This window comes from Triticum aestivum, chromosome 2B (assembly GCF_018294505.1).
Source record: "Triticum aestivum cultivar Chinese Spring chromosome 2B, IWGSC CS RefSeq v2.1, whole genome shotgun sequence".
In the NCBI taxonomy this organism is placed as follows: domain Eukaryota; kingdom Viridiplantae; phylum Streptophyta; class Magnoliopsida; order Poales; family Poaceae; genus Triticum; species Triticum aestivum.
Genome location: NC_057798.1, coordinates 590,047,970 through 590,070,386, shown reverse-complemented (window position 1 = coordinate 590,070,386; position 22,417 = coordinate 590,047,970).

Here is a 22,417-nt window from a genome sequence, read left to right as displayed (position 1 = left end):
CAGCAGCCCCATCAGGCGGGCGTCCGCAGGGTCCTCTGGCAATGGGGCCGGACAGATAGTCCGTTCGGCCTTCGCTAGCCAGTCTTGTCAAAGGTAAAGGGAGTTTAGATCCCGCATAGAGTCAAACTATGGAAAGCAAGTGGCAAAATCATTTACCTCGTCAGCCGGGCGCTACGAGCGGAATCCGCGATCTTCGGTAGCGGATGCGGGAGCTTCGACGCCCTTGAACAGCACCTTCCAGACATCTTCGTACATAGTGTCGAAGAGCCCGCTCAGGGTTTGGTGCTGCGCCGGATCAAACTGCCACATGTTGAAACCCCGTCGTTGGCACGGGAAAATCCGGCAGATGAGCATGACCTGGACTACGTTGACAAGCTTGAGCTTCTTGTCCACCAGCTTCTGGATACAGGCTTGGAGTCCGGTCAGCTCCTCCGAATTCCCCCAGATCAGGCCACTCTCTTTCCAGGAGGTGAGCCGTGTAGGGATGCCAGATCTGAATTCGGGGGCCGCTGCCCAATCGGCGTCACGCGGCTCGGTGATGTAGAACCACCCCGATTGCCACCCCTTGATGGTTTCCACGAAAGTACCTTCCAGCCACGTAATGTGGGACATCCTGCCCACCATAGCGCCTCCGCACTCCGCTTGGCTGCCCTTCACAACCTTTGGCTTGACACTGAAGGTCTTGAGCCACAAGCCGAAGTGGGGTTGGATGCAGAGGAAGGCCTCGCACACGACAATAAACGCCGAGATGTTGAGGATGAAATTCGGGGACAGATCATGGAAATCCAGGCCGTAGTAGAACATGAGCCCCCGGACGAAGGGATGAAGTGGGAAGCCCAGTCCGCGGAGGAAATGGGGAAGAAACACTACCCTCTCATGGGGCCTAGGGGTGGGGATGAGCTCTCCCTTGTTGCGGAGCCGATGCGCGATGTCGCTGGACAAGTATTCGGCGTCGCGCAGCTTCTGGATCTACCCCTCCATGGCGGAGGAGGCCATCCACTTGCCTCCCGCTCCGGACATAGTTGGAGAAGGTTGAGGTGAGAAGTGCGGACTTGGGCGCTGGAGCTCCAGTTTGCAGAGATGGATAAGCCAAGGAGGAAGAAGGCTCAGGTAAAAAGGTTGGATCTTTATCCCCTTATATGGGCGGACAGAAACACGCGTCCCCACCGGCCTGGTAAAACTCCCTTATCTCCCAAGCGTCACAATCGATGGCGCGGTTGGGTTACCCACGTCCGTATTGATGGGAATCCCGGAATAAGGGGAGCACGATCTCTGCTTCGACAAGACGTGCCAAGGAAACCGCCTCGCTAAATGCGCTGAGGTGGAACAATAAAAACAATTTGAGTAAAGGCTTGGAAGTGGTGTGACGTCACGCTACAGAATACGTCAGCAGATTGATCTTGTGTAATATTATTCTCTCTACGGTGGTATGTGGAATTTATTTTTGCAGAGCCGGACACTATCCCGGTGTTCACGATCTTCTATAAATTATTCGGAGGAGGAACCCGCCTTGCAATGCCGAAGACAATATGCGCGCCGGACTCGTCGTCATTGAAGCCTGGTTCAGGGGCTACTGAGGGAGTTCCGGACTAGGGGGTGTCTGGATAGCCGAACTATCATCATCGGCCGGACTCCAAGACTATGAAGATACAAGATTGAAGACTTCGTCCCGTGTCCGGATGGGACTTTCCTTGGCGTGGAAGGCAAGCTTGGCGATACGGATATGTAGATCTCCTACCTTTGTAACCGACTCTGTCTAACCCTAGCCCTCTCCGGTGTCTATATAAACCGGATGGCCTTAGTCCATAGGACGAACAACAATCATACCATAGGCTAGCTTCTAGGGTTTAGCCTCCTTGATCTCGTGGTAGATCTACTCTTGTAACCCACATCATCAATATTAATCAAGCAGGACGTAGGGTTTTACCTCCATCAAGAGGGTCCGAACCTGGGTAAAAACATCGTGTCCCTCGTCTCCTGTTACCATCCGCCTAGACGCACAGATCGGGACCCCCTACCTGAGATCCACCGGTTTTGACACCGACAGACATTTTGATGGTCGTCGGGTTTTCAACCAGTGTCCACACTTGATTCCTCTCGAAGTTGTGTAGCTCTTCATGCATAGCATTCACCCAATCCGGGTCCTCAAGAGCTTCTTCAACCTTCATAGGTTCAACAATCGAAATGAATGAGTAGTGTTCACAAAAGTTATCCAAATGAGTTTTAGAGCGAGTAATTCTCCCGGTTTAAATGTCATCGATGATTTGTTCGATGGGATGGTCTCTTGTGACTCTCGCTCTAACTCATGAGAGATTTTGTTTGGGTTGAGGTGGAACATCCTCTTCATTGTCTTATTCTCCTTCTTCATTGTTGTTGGCGTGTTGTTGTTCTCTTGTGGAGGTGGAGAGGGAGGTTGAGGTGGTTCATCTTGTTGTACTTCCTCATTTTCTTCGTCTTGACGTGTTCCACTTGTGGATGCCTCGAAGTCAACTTGTGGTTCACCTTGATGTGAAGTTGAGGCTTCCACTTGAACAGAAGAGGTACTCTCCTTCACCTCCATTGGGCGAATCTTGCCAATGGACAAATCTTGGACTGCTTCCGAAGGATCTTTTTATCCTACATCAAGTGGCAATTTCTCTACTTGCGAGCGATTTGATTCATCAAACTTCACACCTACCATTTCTTCAACCTTTCGGGTGAAATTGTTGCAACGGTAAGTGTGAGAGTTTGATCCATAACCGGGTAGGAATCCTTTGTGAGATTTAGGTGCAAATTTCGAGCGACGATGCTTATCAAGAATGTAACACTTTGGCCAAATACTCAAAAGTATCCAACTTGGGGTTTGTTACTGGTAAGAAGCTCGTATGTCGTCTTGCCGAGAAGCTTGTGAAGATATAGTCGATTCGTAGCATGACAAATTGTCTCAACCGCTTCCGCCCAAAAGTGTCGTGGCGTCTTGTATTCATCAAGCATTGTACTTGCCCTCTCAATCAGCGTCGGGTTCTTCCTCTCAACGAATCCATTTTGTTGAGGTGTTTATGTAGCCGAGAACTCATGTGAATCTTCGTCAAGGAAGGTATCCACATTTGCGTTCTTGAACTCCGTTCCGTTATCACTTCAAACCTTCTTGATCTTCACTTCAAACTAATTTTGCACCTTCCTAGCGAAGTTCTTGAAGATCTTTTGGACTTGCGATTTATCATCAAGAAAGAACACCCAGGTAAATCTTGAGAAGTCGTCAACAATGACTAAACCGAACGAGTTACCACCAAGGCTCTTGTAGGCATTGAGACCGAAAAGATCGATATGAAGTAGCTCAAGCGGTCTTCTCATGGTCATGATGTTCTTCACGGGATGACTTCCTCCAACCTGTTTTCCTACTTGACAAGCACTACAAAGTCTATCCTTGTCAAATATGACATCTTTAACACCAAGGATATGGTCACCTTTAATAAGCTTATGAAGATATCGCATGCCCACGTGACCTAACCTTCTATGCCATAACCAACCTTTAGAAGATTTAGCAATTAAGCAAGTATGAGGTTGAGCTTTCTTAGTGAAATCAACAATGTATAGGTCACCTCTACGAATGCAGGTAAATACCATATTATGATTATCTCTTTGAAACACTTTACAATCTACTTTAGTAAATAAGACATTGAAACCGAAGTCAACTAGTCTAGATACAGGAAGTAGATTGTAACCAAGGGATTCAACAAGCATGACATTTTGGATAGAGCTATCATTGGAAATGGCCACCTTACCAAGGCCAAGTACCTTACCCTTGGAGTTATCTCCAAAAGTGACATACTTGCAAGGACCGTCGTTCTTTGCAAGCTCATAGAACATGTCCTTGTCTCCGGTCATATGATCAGTACATCCACTACCAAGAATCCACTCCTTTCCCCGGCCATGTAACTGCGAAGGTTATCCATAAGACCAAAGTGTCTCATCGACTCATCAAGGTCAAAGTCACTGTCATCATCCTCATCATAATATCCATGCTCAGCATCATCATGTGAATGATCATCACCTAGAGAGAGTGATTCATTAGATTTATGACCATGACAATGTGCATGTTTATGAATTATAATAGTTTGCGAAATGATGCTACTAATGACTCCAACATTCCTTTGGCACGCATAAGGTCACGAAGCTTAAATAGACAATCATCAAATATAGGATTACTAGGATCCATATTTTGAAAAGCAATGGACTTTTGAAGAATCTCATCTAAATTTTTCAAGGAATAGTTTGGAAACCGCTCCTCAAGATATTTCCATATAGAATAAGCACATTCAAATGTAGGCAAGCATACAAGCAAATTTCTAGGCAATCTTCTAATTATAAGATCAATAGTTCTAAGATTGCGGATCATGTTAAGATACTCATTGGGGGTAGGATGCAAAGGGTCAATAGGGGGCGCACAAGGGCTAGTAATATACTTGTTCAAATCATATTCATTGAAAATCTCAAGCATCTCATTCTTCCAATAATTATAGAACTCTCCATCAAGCATAATCACTCTACATCTAATACTCCCAATCATAGACTCATCCATCTTCCTCCAATGTGTGATTAAACCAAAGCAATGGAGACCAATGCTCTGATACCAATTGAAAGGATTGAGAAGAGGGGTCTAGAGGGAGTGATTAGACCCTTAACAGGCAAAAGTAGAAGTTTTTAATTTGTCCAAGTTAAGGTGGAGTTTTAGCACAAGTTTAAGCATTCATAATACATTTCAAGCAAGCATGACAAGAGTATATGCAGCGGAAAGAGAAAAGCATGCTAATTGCAAGAAAGTAAAGGGATGGGATTGGAGTGTGCAAACGCAATGAAGACACGGAGATTTTTGGCATGGTTTCGATAGGTGGTGCTATCGTACATCCACATTGATGGAGACTTCAACCCACGAAGGGTAACGGCTATGCGAGTCCACGGAGGGCTCCATCCACGAAGGGTCCACGAAGAAGCAACCTTGTCTATCCCACGATGGCCATCGCCCGCGAAGGACTTGCCTCACTCGGGTAGATCTTTGAAGGAAAAATGCCCTAGAGGCAATAATAAAGCTGTTATTTTGTATTTACTTATATCATGTAAAATGTTTATTATTCATGCTAGAATTGTATCAGCTGGAAACTTGATACATGTGTGAATACATAGATAAAACACCGTGTCCCTAGTATGCCTCTACTTGATTAGCTCATTGATCAAAGATGGTTAAGTTTCCTAGCCATGGACATGTGTTGTCATTTGATGAACGGGATCAAATCATTAGGAGAATGATGTGATGGAAACGACCCATCCGTTATCTTAGCATAATGATCGTTCAGTTTTACTGCTATTGCTTTCTTCATGTCAAATATATATTCCTCCGACTATGAGATTATGCAACTCCTGGAAACCGGAGGAATGCCTTATGTGCTATCAAACATCACAACGTAACTGGGTGATTATAAAGATGCTCTACAGGTATCTCCGAAGGTGTTTGTTGGGTTGGCATAGATCGAGATTAGGATTTGTCACTCCGAGTATCGGAGAGGTATCTCTGGGCCCTCTCGGTAATGCACATCATATGAAGCCTTGCAAGCAATGTGACTAATGAGCTAGTTGCGGGATAATGCATTACAAAATGAGTAAAGATACATGCCGATAACGAGATTGAACTAGGTATGAAGATACCGACGATCGAATCTCGGGCAAGTAACATACCGTGACAAAGGGAATAACGTATGTTGACATTGCGGTTTGACCGATAAAGATCTTCGTAGAATATGTGGGAACCAATATGAGCATCCAGGTTCCGCTATTGGTTATTAACCGGAGAGGTGTCTCGGTCATGTCTACATAGTTCTTGAACCCGTCGGGTCCGCATGCTTAACGTTCGATGATGATATGTTATATGAGTTATGTGTTTTGAAGACGTAAGGTTGTTCAGAGTCCCGGATGAGATCACGTACATGACGAGGAGTCTTGAAATGGTCTAGAGGTAAAGATTGATATATTTTAAGGCAGTATTTGGACAATGGAAGGGTTCCGAAATGTATCGGGTACATACCGGAGTACCGGAGGGGTTACCAGAACCCCCCGGGGAAAGATATGGGCCATAGGAGGGAGGCTAACCAGCCCACAAGGGGCTGGCGCACCCCCCTCAAGGGAGGCAGCCGAATTGGACTAGGGAAGGGGGCAACGCCCCCCTTTCCTTCTCCTACTCCCTCTCCTTCCCCCTTTCCCCCTCCGGTAAAAGGAAGGGGGGGGAATCCTACTAGGAGCCCCACTTGGGGCGCGCCTAGGGCTGGCCTCCTCTGCCCCCTCCTTTGTATACGGGGGGGGGGGGCTAGAAGACACACCAATTGCTCCAAGCCGTGTGTGGTGCCCCCCTCCACATTTTACGCCTCCGGTCATATTCTCGCGGTGCTTAGGTGAAGCCCTGCGTGGATCACATCACCATCACCGTCATGTTGGAGATATGCCCTAGAGGCAATCATGTATGATGATATTTCCTATGTGTTTATGAATAAAGATAGGCCTTGGACATTATCAATGATGTGTATCAGCAAGTACGTGACTTGCTTGTGGGACTATGCATTGTATGATGACTGTCCTAAAAGATCCCTTGTCGAAAGGGCTTTGTGGACGCGCAACCAAATAGACTAGCATATGACACGGTCGATGGCTTGGTCTCACTATCCATGGAGCATTGGATGCTAACCAGATAATATGGACTTGGAAAGGTCTGGTCGGATTCGACATAGTCGGATCCGAGTCGAGATAAGGTCCGAGTTGGACAAACCCAACTATAAGACGCAACGATATGTCATCTGTGAGTATCTAGTACAACATACGTTCTATGTCCTAAGACCTGAGCTGACGCATGTACTCAGGATGGTGACAGACCTGCTCTGGGCCGACCAGACGCTACTCCATGACTGGGTAGTTACAAAGGTAGGTTTCAGGCTTGTCCAGACCCATGCTGCGAGACATGGTCGAGCAAGATGGGATTTGCCCTTCCGATTAGGAGAGATATACTCTGGGCCCCTCGTGTGATCCGACCAGGATAAGCATGGCCATGCGACAAGGATTATGAGATAATCCGGATAGTGGTCGGTATCACTGGAACGAGAATGAGGTCGGGCTAGCACAAGGATGAGAATCTCGCCTTGAGCCCAACAACATATATCGTGTGGCAAAGGGAACAAAAGTGTGACATGTTGTACATGTTTGCCTAACCAGCTTCATAGTATGCTTGGTGTTCGGCATGCCTTGCTAGAGGCATCTACCAACCGTGCAGTTCAGAGGTGATCTGAACTGCGACCAAGCCGACTTGAACCTAAGGGGTCGCGCACTTAAGGGAAGGAACCCACGAGGTCGGATCCGAGGACAATGGTCGGATGTGATCTAAGTTGTATTCGGATTGTGGCCAAGTAGACTTGTGGGCTTTAGGGTCCGTGCGAGGCCCAAGTGTTGAGCCCACGATGTACGCCTATATAAAGTGGAGGTGCAGCACACTCATGCGGCTGATCGCTTCGGTGCTGTCACTAGGGTTTGCATGTGTTGTGAATAGCCACCTCCACTCACCGCCGGTTGTGTGATCGGACCTAGCAGTCCGCTGCACGATGTTCCTCCTGCACGCGCGGATACAATTAGAGGCGATGCACTTGCGCCGCTCCGGCGAACCTGTTCGCGGGATCTGATCGGCTACGTGGGAGACCGGCAAGGAGGAGGACTCCTGGAATGCGAGGCGACTAAGGGAACACGCTGCCTCAACTCTACTTCCGCTGCACGGCACTGCACGTCTAGTGGTAACGATCTGTGATCCATCTCCCGTAGCATGTTCCTGGTTGTTCTGCGCGTAAGAAAATTTTAATTTGCAGTCGACGCACCCTACCATAGAACCCAACACGTCAGCATGCCATCATGCTGACGGAACTCATCTACTCCTTCGACCCTCTGCTGGATCAAGAGCTCGAGGGACATCATCGCGCTGAATGTGTGCAGAACTCAGAGGTGACGTACATTCGGTACTCGATCGGTCAGAACAAGAAGACGTTCGACTACATCAACCGCGTTAAGTAAACACTTCCGCTTTCGGTCTACGAGGGTACGTGGACACACTCTCCCCTAGATAGATCTTGCGTGAGCGTAGGATTTTTTTGAAATTGCATGCTACGTTTCCCTACAGTGGCATCCGAGCCAGGTCTATGCGTAGATGATATGCACGAGTAGAACACAAAGAGTTATGGGGGATGATCGTCATACTGCTTATCACCAATGTCTTATTTTGATTCGGTGGTATTATTGGATGAAGCGGCCCGGACCAACCGTACATGACCACGATCATGACGCCGGTTCCACCGACAGACATGCGACTAGATTTGCATAAAGGTGGCTGGCGGGTGTCTGTTTCTCCAACTTTAGTTGAATCAAATTTGACTGCGGTCGGTCCTTGTGAAGGTTAAAACAACAAACTTTATAAATCACCGTTGTGGTTTTGTGCCGTTGGTAAGTATGGTTCTTGCTAGAAGCCCGTAGCAGCCATGTAAAACTTGCAACAACAAAGTAGAGGACGTCTAACTTATTTTTGCAGGGTATGTTGTGATGTGATATGGTCAAGACATGATGTGATATACATTGTTTTATGATATGATCATGTTTTGTAAAAGTTATCGACAACTAGTAGGAGCCTTATGGTTGTCGCTTTATTGTATGAAATACAAATGCCATGTAATTGCTTTACTTTATCACTAAGCGGTAGCGATAGTCATAGAAGCAATAGTTGGTGGGACAACCACGATGCTACGATGGAGATCAAGGTGTCAAGCCAGTGACGATGAAGATCATGACGTTGCTTTGGTGATGGAGATCAAATGCACAAGATGATGATGGCCATATCATGTCACATATTTTGATTGCATGTGATGTTTATCTTTTATGCATCTTATTTTGCTTAGTATGACGGTAGAATGATAAGATGATCCCTTAACTAAATTTCAAGGTATAAGTGTTCTCCCCGAGTATGCACTATTGCAAAAGTTCTTCGTGCTAAGACACCACGTGATGATCGGGTGTGATAGGCTCTACGTTCAAATACAACGGGTGCAAGCCAGTTTTGCACATGCGGAATACTCGGGTTAAACTTGACGAGCCTAGCATGTACATACATGCACTCAGAACACTGGAGACCGAAAGGTCGAACGTGAATCATATAATGGATATGATCAACATAGGGATGATCACCATTGATGACTACTCCATCTCATGTGATGATCGGACATGGTTTAGTTGATTTGGATCATGTATCGTTTAGATGACTTGAGGGGTGTCTATCTAAGTAGGAGCTCTTAAGTAATATGATTAATCGAACTTAATTTATCATGAACTTAGTCCTGATAGTTTTTGCATATCCATGTTGTAGATCAATGGCCTGTGCTACCGTTCCCTTGAATTTTAATGTGTTCCTAGAGAAAGCTAAGTTGAAAGATGATGGTATCAACTACACAGACTGGGTCTGTAACTTGAGGATTATCCTCATTACTACACAGAAGAATTATGCCCTTGATGTACCGCTGGGTGAAAGGCTTGCTGCAAGAGCAGAAACTAACGTTGTGAATGTATGGCAAGCTCGATCTGATGACTACTCGTTAGTTCAGTGTGCCATGCTTTACGGCTTAGAATCGGGATTTCAAAGACGTTTTGAACGTCATGGACCATATGAGATGTTCCAGGAGTTGAAGATAATATTTCAAGAAAATGCACGAGTTGACTGATTGAAGTCTCCAACAAGTTCTATAGCTGCAAGATGGAGGAGAATAGTTATGTTCGTGAGCACATACTCAGAATGTCTAGGTACCATAATCACTTGACTCAGTTGGGAGTTAACCTTCCAGATGATTGTGTCATTGACAGAGTTCTTTAATCACTGCCACCAAGCTACAAAGGCTTCGTGATGAACTACAATATGCAAGGGATGGAAAAGACTATTCCCGAGCTCTTCGCAATGCTAAAGGTTGCGGAGGTAGAAATCAAGAAGGAGCATCAAGTGTTGATGGTTAACAAGACCACTCGTTTCAAGAAGAAGGGCAAAGGAAAGAAGGGGAACTTCAAAAAGAATGGCAAGAAGTTGTCACTCCCAGGAAGAAACCCAAAGCCGGACCAAAGTTTGAAATTGAGTGCTTCTACTGCAAAGGGACTGGTCACTGGAAGCGAAACTACCCCAAGTATTTCGCATTGTGACCTCGTCCTTAGCCAATCTTCATTTAATCAGTAGTCCCTGTTTCGAGTTACAAATATGAGCAACTGAACCCGTATCAAATACCCATGCACTACTACGAGAATTAGTAAGGTACACCATCTACCACAGATCCAAAGGCAAGATCTTTGTTGCCAAGAACGGAACCTTTCTAGAGAAGGAGTTTCTCTTGAAAGAAGTGAGTGGGAGGAAAGTAGAACTTGATGAGGTAGTTGTACCTTCTCTCAGTTTGGAAAGTAGCTCATCCGAGAAATCCGTTCCTGTGATGCCTACACCAACTGGAGAGAAAGCTAATGATAATGATCATGAAACTTCAGATCAAGTTGCTACAGAACCTCGTAGGTCAACCAGAGCACGATCCGCACCAGAGTGGTACGGTAATCCTTTTCTGGAAGTCACGTTGCTTGACCATGACGAACCCACAAACTCTGAAGAAGCTATGATGAGCCCAGATTCCGATAAATGGCTTGAGGCCATGAAATTTGAGATAGGATCCATGTATTAGAACAACTAGCACAAATTCCCATGCATTGTAGCGGGAGACAAAAAGCCCCACCTCACTAACCCAATGACCCATTACGAGAGATGACGACATCAACAAACTCCTTGAAATCCTCCACGCCGAGAAACAACAGATGTGTTGCGCAAAAAACAAAATCGTGGTAGTATTTCATAAATGTACTAAAGGTGCATGAAATTTGAACCACAGAAATATCTACCAAGTTGTGAGTATCTCCGCACGCCTTTGCTGGCATTGCTTAGTGATGCCCAACAATATCATATTATATGAAAATGGTAAAGTGCATTTTAGTACAAGGTCCTTGCTTTACTATGGAGGTGACACCAATTTCCATGAACCAGTGTCGACCAAGGTGATGGACTGGGTAGTGGAGCATAGTTCATGTTCCATGATATTAGGAGCGTTGTACAAAGATCATCAATCTCTAGCTAATATAATAGAAAAAGTCCAGAGTTTGTGTCACATACAGCTAGGACTCCGAGTCGGACTCCTTGTACTTTGGTGACGTGCGCTAGTGGGTTGAGCAAAAAAATAAAAGAAAAGATTTGTTCAGTTGTTTGGAAAACATAGCACATGACCAAAAATGAAGACTTTTATTTTATGATTTAATCATGTATTTTTTGGGGTGTTATAGTTAATATTTTCCTCTCGAGTTAAACAATTCCAACACGTCAAATATTAGTATCACAATATCACATCTTAGCTCCCGACATCAATAATTTAGATATGTAGAAATAGTTCACCCATGGCATGTGCACGTAAACACAACACCTAGTAACTCAGCTACAAAAAAGCTGTTAGATAAATTTAGAAACAAAGAAAAAGGTCATCAGTTCAGTAACTGAATAAGCCTTGGACCGTGTAGGAAAACTATGATATTTTTGAGGCATAATTACCAATGATCTTCAATTAAACCACCAAAAAAAGAATTGTACACTTAATAAAGATGAACATCCATATTTTAAGAATCATGACTAACTGATGTGGCGCGTATGTTATAGGTGCGTGGGATGATGATCCCGCGGCAGAAGATGGAATCAAATGGTCAAAAAATTCAACTATGTCAAGTGTCATACAAAATTAGTTCAGTTTTTATGAAAAACGCTCTAATTAGTTTGAGAGACTAAATGCTTTAGTTTTTAACAATAGGGGGTAAATGACCATTTGTAAACATTTGATATAGTTGAAGTTGTGAGCACACACTAAAGGACTGTTTTTTCCCAAGCAAACTACACTTCAATCCTTTTATCATTTGGCATAAAGCCAAAGGCGACTGCAAGATTTGTTCCTTTAAAAACTTTATTACTTGTTTGACACCGTGGTGTAGGCTTATTATTGATCTTATAATTAGCTTTGCATCTGCCCGAGAGATCCAGCGCTTGGTATGACAAGATACAATACAACTTTGTTTAATCGGCAAGTGCTCCAACGCATGCATCCCACTTTTCTTCTTTATGTTTCCTTCTACTTTCTTTCTCTCTCCTTCTATTTTTTCCCTCTTTCCTCTTTATTACTCTTTATAATTTCCTTCCTTTTTCTTCCTCTCTCATTTATTCTTTCCTTCTATATTTCCCACGCATGCATCCCACTTTCCATAATTATTTGTCGTTCTATTTTCTTCCTCTTCTCTTTATTCTTTCCTCCAATTTCCTTTTGTATTTTCCTGTCACACCTGAAATCCCTAATTCCTTCTCTATTCTTTCTCTTTCCTTCCTTATTACGGGACGATTTATTTCCTTATTAATTCCTGAGATGCCTTTTTAATACCTAGAAAAATCCAAGGCGCATATAAATTAGAAAGATTGGATTTAAGCGAGCAATGTGGGACTATTTAATAAGCTTATCAACTTTCTATTATCACACAATGTGAGCTATATGAGTTGGTTGTGACATTTGTTGTTGTACATGAGGTTGAGAGTTCAAATCGTGCAGCAAACACTAAACTTTTGCACTGGGCCGCCTTGCTAGGCCGGAACAATTTGGCCTATCCCAATAAAAGCACCTGCGCGTGGAAAATCATTCATAAAAAAATAGTACCACCTCGGATAACAATAAATCTCCAAAAAACATAGATAATAATATGGGTGAACGGATGAAAAATTTGGCAAAACGCACCTTGCTTTATTAGTAGGTATAGAAGTGTCGTGGACTTTGGTGGATCTACTCGATGAACGGCGACCCATAGAGAATAAATGGATCTTCAAGAAAAAGACTGACGTTGATGGTAGTGTTACTATCTATAAAGCTTGACTTGTCGCAAAAGGTTTTCGACAAGTTCAAGGAGTTGACTACGATGAGACTTTCTCACCCGTAGAGATGCTTAAGTCTATCCGAATCATGTTAGCAATTGCCGCATTTTATGATTATGAAATCAGGTAAATGGATGTCAAAAGTGAATTCCTTAATGGATTACTTAAAGAAGAGTTGTATATGATGCAACCAGAAGGTTTTGTCGATCCTAAAGGTGCTAACAAAGTGTGCAAACTCCAGGGATCCATTTATGGACTGGTGCAAGCATCTCGGAGTTGGAATATACGCTTTGATGAGGTGATCAAAGCATATGGTTTTATACAGACTTTTGGAGAAGCCTGTATTTACAAGAAAGTGAGTGGGAGCTCTATATCATTTCTAATATTATATGTGGATGACATATTGTTGATTGGGAATAATGTAGAATTTCTGAATAGCATAAAGGATACTTGAATAAAAGTTTTTCAATGAAAGACCTCGATGAAGCTGCTTATATATTGGGCATCAAGATCTATAGAGATAGATCAAGACGCTTGATAGGACTTTCACAAAGCACATACCTTGATAAAGTTTTGAAGAAGTTCAAAATGGATCAGTCAAAGAAAGGGTTCTTCCTGTGTTACAAGGTGTGAAGTTGAGTCATATTGAATGCCCGACCACTGCAAAAGAAAGAGAGAAAATGAAAGTCATTTCCTATGCCTCAGCCATAGGTTCTATCATGTATGCTATGCTGTGTACCAGACCTGATGTATGCCTTGCTATAAGTTTAGTAGGGACGTACCAAAGTAATCCAGGAGTGGATCACTGGACAGCGGTCAAGAACACGCTGAAGTACCTGAATAGGACTTGGGATATGTTTCTCGTTTATGGAGGTGACAAAGAGCTTGTTGTAAGTGGTTACGTTGATGCTAGCTTTGACACTGATCCGGATGACTCTAAGTCACAAACCGGATACGTATTTTTATTGAATGGTGGAGCTGTCAGTTGGTGCAGTTCCAAGCAGAGCATCGTGGTGGGATCTACGTGTGAAGCGGAGTGCATAGCTGCTTCGGAAGGAGCTAATGAAGGAGTCTGGATGAAGGAGCTCATATCCGATCTAGGTGTAATACCTAGTGCATCGGGTCCAATGAAAATATTTTGTGACAATACTAGAGCAATTGCCTTGGCGAAGGAATCCAGATTTCACAAAAAGACCAAACAGATCAAGAGACGCTTCAACTCCATCCGAGATTTGATCAAGGAGGGAGACACAAAGATTTGCAAAATACATACGGATCTGTATGTGACAGACCCGTTGACTAAGCCTCTTCCCCGAGCAAAACATGATCAGCACCAAGACTCCATGGGTGTTAGATTCATTACAATGTAATCCAGATTATTGACTCTAGTGCAAGTGGGAAACTGAAGGAAATATGCCCTAGAGGCAATAATAAGGTTGTTATTTTATATTTCCTTATATCATGTTAAATGTTTATTATTCACGCTAGAATTGTATTAACCGGAAACTTGATACATGTGTGAATACATAGACAAAACACTGTGTCCCTAGTATGCCTCTACTTGACTAGCTCGTTGATCAAAGATGGTTAAGTTTCCTAGCCATGGACATGTGTTGTCATTTGATGAACATGATCACATCATTAGGAGAATGATGTGATGGACAAGACTCATCCATTAGCTTAACATAATGATCATTCAGTTTTATTGCTACTGCTTTCTTCATGTCAAATATATATTCCTCCGACTATGAGATTATGCAACTCTCAGACATCGGAGGAATGCCTTGTGTGCTATCAAACATCACAACATAACTGGGTGATTATAAACATGCTCTACAGGTATCTCCGAAGGTGTTTGTTGGGTTGGCATAGATCGAGATTAGGATTTGTCACACCGAGTATCGGAGAGGTATCTTTGGGCCCTCTCAGTAATGCACATCATATGAAGCCTTCAAGCAATGTGACTAATGAGTTAGTTGTGGGATGATGCATTACGAAATGAGTAAAGATACATGCTGGTAACAAGATTGAACTAGGTATGAACATACTGACGATCGAATCTCGGGCAAGTAACATACCGATGACAAAGGGAATAACGTATGTTGACATTGCGGTTCGACCGATAAAGATCTTTGTAGAATATGTGGGAACCAATATGAGCATCCAGGTTCTGCTATTGGTTATTGACCGGAGAGGTGTCTCGGTCATGTCTACATAGTTCTCGAACCCGTAGGGTCCGCACGCTTAATGTTCGATGACGATATGTATTATATGAGTTATGTATATTGGTGACCGAAGGTTGTTTGGAGTCCCGGATGAGATCACGGACATGACGGGGAGTCTCAAAATGGTCTAGAGGTAAAGATTGATATATTGGAAGGTAGTATTAGGACACCAGAAGGGTTCCAGAATGTATTGGGTACATACTAGAGTACCGAGGTGTTACGGGACCCCCCTGGGAAAAGATATGGGCCATTTGGGCCATAGGAGGGAGGCTAACCAGCCCACAAGGGGCTGGCGCGCCCCCCACAAGGGAGGAGGCCGAATTGGACTAGGGAAGGGGACGGCGCCCCTTTCCTTCTCCAACTCCCTCTCCTTCCCCCTTTCCCCCTCCAATAAAAGGAAGGAGGGGCCGAATCCTAGTAGGAGCCCAAGTGGGACTCCTCCCACTTGGGGTGCGCCTAGGGCCGGCCTCCTCTCCCTCCCTCCTTTATATACACATGGGGGGGGAGCCCCTAGAAGAGACACCAATTTCTCCAAGCTGTGTGCGGCGCCCCCCTCCACAGTTCACGCCTCCGGTCATATTCTCGCAGTGCTTAGGCGAAGCCCTGCACGGATCACATCACCATCACTGTCACCATGTCGTCATGCTGACGGAACTCATCTACTCCTTCTACCCTCTGCTGGATCAAGAGGTCGAGGGACGTCATCGCGCTGAACGTGTGCAGAACTCGGAGGTGCCGTACGTTTGGTACTCGATCGGTCGGAACGAGAAGACGTTCGACTACATCAACCGCGTTAAGTAAATGCTTCCGCTTTCATTTCCCTACAAGCTTCACGAAGTAGGCGATCTCCTTGCCCTTACAAACTTCTTGGTTCAACTCCACAATCTTGACGGAGGCTCCCAAGCGACACCTAACCAATCTAGGAGACACCACTCTCCTAAAGGTAATAGATGGTGTGTTGATGATGAACTCCTTGCTCTTGTGCTTCAAATGATAGTCTCCCCAACACTCAACTCTCTATCATAGATTTGGATATGGTGGAAAGATGATTTGAGTGGAAAGCAACTTGGGGAAGGCTAGAAATCAAGATTCTTATGGTAGGATTGGAATATCTTGATCTCAACACACTAGTAGGTGGTTCTCTGTAAGAAAATGTAAGCTCAAAGTGTAGGCACGTTCTGATGGCTCTCTCTGATCGAGAAGGGGTGGAGGGGTATATATAGCCTCCACACAAAATCCCACCATTGCACACATTTGACCCAACTCGGTTAGACCAAATAGATGAACTCGGTGAGACCGATTCAGTTTAAAATGTGAATGTTAGGAATCTTGGTGGGACCGACTGGAAGAACTCGGTGAGACCGATGTGCTAGGGCTAGGGCTAGGGCAAAACCTCATCTCGGTGGTGCCGATTGCATGAACTCGGTGAGCTCGATTTCAGCAAAGAGCAAACAGAGAGTTACTTAAGCAAACTCGGTGTGACCGATTGCTCATTTTGGTGAGGCCGAAATGTTACAAAAGGGGATCACAGAGTTTGCAGGTCCATCTCGGTGAAACCGAGATCCTTATCGGTGAAACCAAATTGCTAGGGTTTCTGGCAGTGGCTATGACATATGAACTTGGTGTCTCCGGGTAGATAGAACTGGTGGGGCCGAGATGGAGTTTAGGGTTTTGGACATATTTGGAATGAGAAAGTGGTTGAGGGCTTTAGAGCAATATCTCTAAGCATTTAGCAAGCAAGCCATTAAGCAAAACCTCATCCCCTTTTAATAGATTGGCTTTCCTATGGACTCAATGTGATCTTGACTCACTTAAAATGAAATGAAGAGTCTTGAGCTTTTTCCAATATGTGTCCTTAGCATTTTGAAGGGGTTCCACATCCTCTTGTCCATTCCACGCCATTATTGAACTTGTATGAAATACACTACGAAAGGATCGATATGGTTGACTGATAATCCCCAAGTGCAGGGAATCATTGTATCAATTCCCAAAGGTGGAATTGATAAGTATGGAGTGTCGAACTCACAAGGAGCTAAAGGCAAGATGAATATTCTACCAAGTCCTATCTGCCACTGATACGACTCTACGTCCACCGAACGTTTGCTTCCAACTAGAAACGATAAATAAAACTATGTTGTGGGTATGAAGAGGATAACTTTGTATGATATCGGAGAGCTAAAATATAAAAGTAGGTGATGTTATCATAAAGTTAAAATATATTACTTAAGTATTATAAATAGCGAGTGTGGAATAATGATGGGTCGGTGTGCGGAATTATCCTAGGCAATTGTTAACAAGACCGATAATCACTATTGCAATTTCATATGAGGGAGATGCATAAGCTAACATACTTTCTCTTCTTGGATCATATGCACTTATGATTGGAACTCTAGCAAGCATCTGCAACTACTAAAGATCATTAAGGTAAAACCCAACCATAGCATTAACATATCAAGTCCCCTTTATTCCCTTATGCCGTGACCCACTTATCCGTGTTTATGCTTCTGTCACTCAAGCAACGCAGACAATAAGTAAACCATGGACATATTGCAACACCCTACAATAGGAATCCCTCATGCTTGCATGACACGAAGGGCATAACAGGACAACACCAAAGTAAAACATACAACTCATACCAATCTAGATCATCAATCAACCCAAAGACAAAAGATATCTACTTAACACATCATAGGATGGCAACACATCATTGGATCATAATATGTGGTATAAAGCACCATGTTCAAGTAGGGATTACAACGGGGTGCGGGAGAGTGGACCGCATAAAAGAGATGAGGATGGTTATGATTGTTGGGGAACCTAGTAATTTCAAAAAATTTCCTACGTACACGCAAGATCATGGTGATGGCATAGCAACGAGAGGGGAGAGTATTGTCCACGTACCCTCGTAGACCGTAAGCGGAAGCGTTATGACAACGCGGTTGATGTAGTCGTACATCTTCACATCCGACCGATCCAAGTACCAAACGTACGGCACCTCCGAGTTCAGCACACGTTCAGCTCGATGACGATCCCCGGACTCCGATCCAGCAAAGTGTCGGGGATGAGTTCCGTCAGCATGACGGCGTGGTGACGATGATGATGTTCTACCAGTGCAGGGCTTCGCCTAAACTCCGCTACGATATAACCGAGGTGGAATATGGTGGAGGGGGGCACCGCACACGGCTAAGGAACGATCACGAAGATCAACTTCTGTTGTGCCTAGAGGTGCCCCCCTGCCCCCGTATATAAAGGAGCAAGGGGAGGAGGGCCGGCCAAGGAGGAGGAGGCGCGCCCAAGGGGGGAGTCCTACTCCCACTGGGAGTAGGACTCCTCCTTTCCTAGTAGGAGTAGGAGAGAAGGAAGGGGAAGAGAGAAGGGAAGGAAGGAGGGGGTGCGGCCCCTCCTCCTAGTCCAATTCGGACTAGGCCTTGGGGGGCGCGCGGCCTGCCCTAGGCAGCCCCTCTCTCTTTCCCGTATGGCCCAATAAGGCCCAATACTTCTTCCCGGCGAATTCCCGTAACTCTCCGGTACTCCGATAAATACCCGAATCACTTGGAACCTTTCCGAAGTACGAATATAGTCGTCCAATATATCGATCTTTACGTCTCGACCATTTCGAGACTCCTCGTCATGTCCCCGATCTCATCCGGGACTCCGAACTCCTTCGGTACATCAAAACTCATAAACTCATAATATAACTGTCATCGAAACCTTAAGCGTGCGGACCCTACGGGTTCGAGAACTATGTAGACATGACCTAGAACTATTCTCGGTCAATAACCAATAGCGGAACCTGGATGCCCATATTGGTTCCTACATATTCTACGAAGATCTTTATCGGTCAAACCGCATAACAACATACGTTGTTCCCTTTGTCATCGGTATGTTACTTGCCCGAGATTTGATCATCGGTATCCAATACCTAGTTCAATCTCGTTACCGGCAAGTCTCTTTACTCGTTACGTAATGCATCATCCCATAACCAACTCATTGGTCACATTGCTTGCAAGGCTTATAGTGATGTGCATTACCGAGAGGGCCCAGAGATACCTCTCCGACAATCGGAGTGACAAAACCTAATCTCGAAATACGCCAACTCAACATGTACCTTCGGAGACACCTGTAATACTCCTTTATAATCACCCAGTTACGTTGTGACGTTTGGTAGTACCCAAAGTGTTCCTCCGGTAAACGGGAGTTGCATAATCTCATAGTTACAGGAACATGTATAAGTCATGAAGAAAGCAATAGCAATATACTAAACGATCAAGTGCTAGGCTAACGGAATGGGTCATGTCAATCACATCATTCTCCTAATGATGTGATCCCATTAATCAAATGACAACACATGTCTATGGTTAGGAAACATAACCATCTTTGATTAATTAGCTAGTCAAGTAGAGGCATACTAGTGACTATATGTTTGTCTATGTATTCACACATGTATCATGTTTCCGGTTAATACAATTCTAGCATGAATAATAAACATTTATCATGAAATAAGGAAATAAATAATAACTTTATTATTGCCTCTAGGGCATATTTCCTTCAATCTCCCACTTGCACTAGAGTCAGTAATCTAGTTCACATCGCTATGTGATTTAACACCAATATTCACATCTGCATGTGATTAATACCCATAGTTCACATCATCATGTGATCAACACCCAAAGGGTTTACTAGAGTCAATAATCTAGTTCACATCGCTATGTGATTAACACCCAAAAGAGTACTATGGTATGATCATTTTTTGCTCGTGAGAGAAGCTTAGTCAACGGGCCTGTCATATTCAGAGCCGTATGTATTTCGCAAATATTCTATATCCACAATGCTCTGCACGGAGCTACTCTAGCTAATTGCTCCCACTTTCAATATGTATCTAGACTGAGACTTAGAGTCATCTGGATTGGTGTAAAAGCTTGCATTGTTGTAACTTTAACGACGGGCTCTTTTATCACCTCCATAATCGAGAAACATCTCCTTAGTCCTCACTAAGGATATTCTTGACCCATGTCCAGTGATCTACTTATTAGATCAAAATTGTATTCCTTTGCCAAAAACAGAGCAAGGTATACAATAGGTCTGGTTCACAGCATAGCATACTTTATAGAACCTATGACTGAGGCATAGGGAATGACTTTTCATTCTCTTTCTATTTTCGGCAATGGTTGGGTCTTGAGTCTTACTCAACTTCACACCTTGTAACACAGGCAAGAACCTTCTTTGGCTGTTCCATTTTGAACTATTTCAAAAATTTATCAAGGTATGTACTCATTGAAAAATCTTATCAAGCGTCTTGATCTATCTATATAGATCTTGATGCTCAATGTGTAAGCAGCTTCACCGAGGTCTTGCTTTGAAAAACTCTTATTCAAGTATCCTTTCATGCTATCCAGAATTTCCATATCATTTCCAATTAACAATATGTCATCCACATATAATATTAGAAATGCTACAGAGCTCCCACTCACTTTCTTGTAAATACAGGCTTCTTCAAAAAGTCTGTATAAAACCATATGCTTTGATCAACTCATCAAAGCATATATTCCAACTCCGAGATGCTTGCACCAGTCCATAGATGGATCGCTAGAGCTTGCACAATTAGTTAGCACCTTTAGGATTGACAAAACCTTCTGGTTGCATCATATACAACTCTTCTTTAAGAAAATCATTAAGGAATGCAGTTTTGTTTATCCATTTGCCAGATTTCATAAAATGCGGCAATTGCTAAAATGATTCAAACAGACTTAAGCATAGATACGAGTGAAAAACTCTCATCATAGTCAACACCTTGAACTTGTCGAAAACCTTTTGCGACAATTCTAGCTTTGTAGATAGTAACACTATCAGCGTCCGTCTTCCTCTTGAAGATCCATTTAATCTCAATGTCTCGCTGATCATTGGGCAAGTCAATCAAAGTCCATACTTTGTTTTCATACATGGATCTTATCTCAGATCTCATGGCCTCAAGCCATTTTGCGGAATCTGGGCTCACCATCGCTTCTTCATAGTTCGTAGGTTCGTCATGGTCTAGTAACATAACTTGTAGAACAGGATTACCGTACCACTCTGGTGCGGATCTTACTCTGTAAGACCTACGAGATTCTGTAGTAACTTAATCTGAAGTTTCATGATCATCATCATTAACTTCCTCACTAATTGGTGTAGTAGTCACAGGAACAGATTTCTGTGATGAACTACTTTCAAATGAGGGAGCAGGTACAGTTGCCTCATCAAGTTCTACTTTCCTCCCACTCACTTCTTTCAAGAGAAACTCCTTCTCTAGAAAGGATCCATTCTTAGCAACGAATGTTTTGCCTTCGGATCTGTGATAGAAGGTGTACCCAACAGTTTCCTTTGGGTATTCTATGAAGACGCACTTCTCCGATTTGGGTTCGAGCTTATCAGGTTGAAAACCTTTTTCATATAAGCATCGCAACTCCAAACTTTAAGAAACGACAGCTTAGGTTTACTGCTAAACCATAGTTCATACGGTGTCGTCTCAACGGATTTAGATGGTGCCCTTTTTAAACGTGAATGCAACTGTCTCTAATGCACAACCCCAAAATGATAGTGGTAAAACCGATAAGAGACATCATAGATCGCACCATATCCAATAAAGTGCGGTTACGATGTTCGGACACACCATAACGTTATGGTGTTCCAGGTGGCGTGAGCTGTGAAACTATTCCACATTGTTTTAATTGAAGACCAAACTCGTAACTCAAATATTCGTCTCCGCGATCAGATCGTAGAAACTTTATTTTCTTGTTACGATGATTTTTCCACTTCACTCTGAAATTCTTTGAACTTTTCAATTATTTCAGACTTATGTTTCATCAAGTAGATATACCCATATCTGCTCAAATCATTTTGTGAAGGTCAGAAAATAACGATACTTGCCACGAGCATCAACACTCATTGGATCGCATACATCGGTATGTATTATTTCCAATAAGACAGTAGCTTATTCAATTGTTCCGGAGAACAGAGTTTTAGTCATCTTGCCCAAAAGGCACGGTTCGCAAGCATCAAATGATTCATAACCAAGTGATTCCGAAAATCCATCTTTATGGAGTTTCTTCATGCGCTTTACACCGATATGACCCAAACGACAGTGCCACAAATAAGTTGCACTATCATTATTAACTTTGCATCTTTTGGCATCAATATT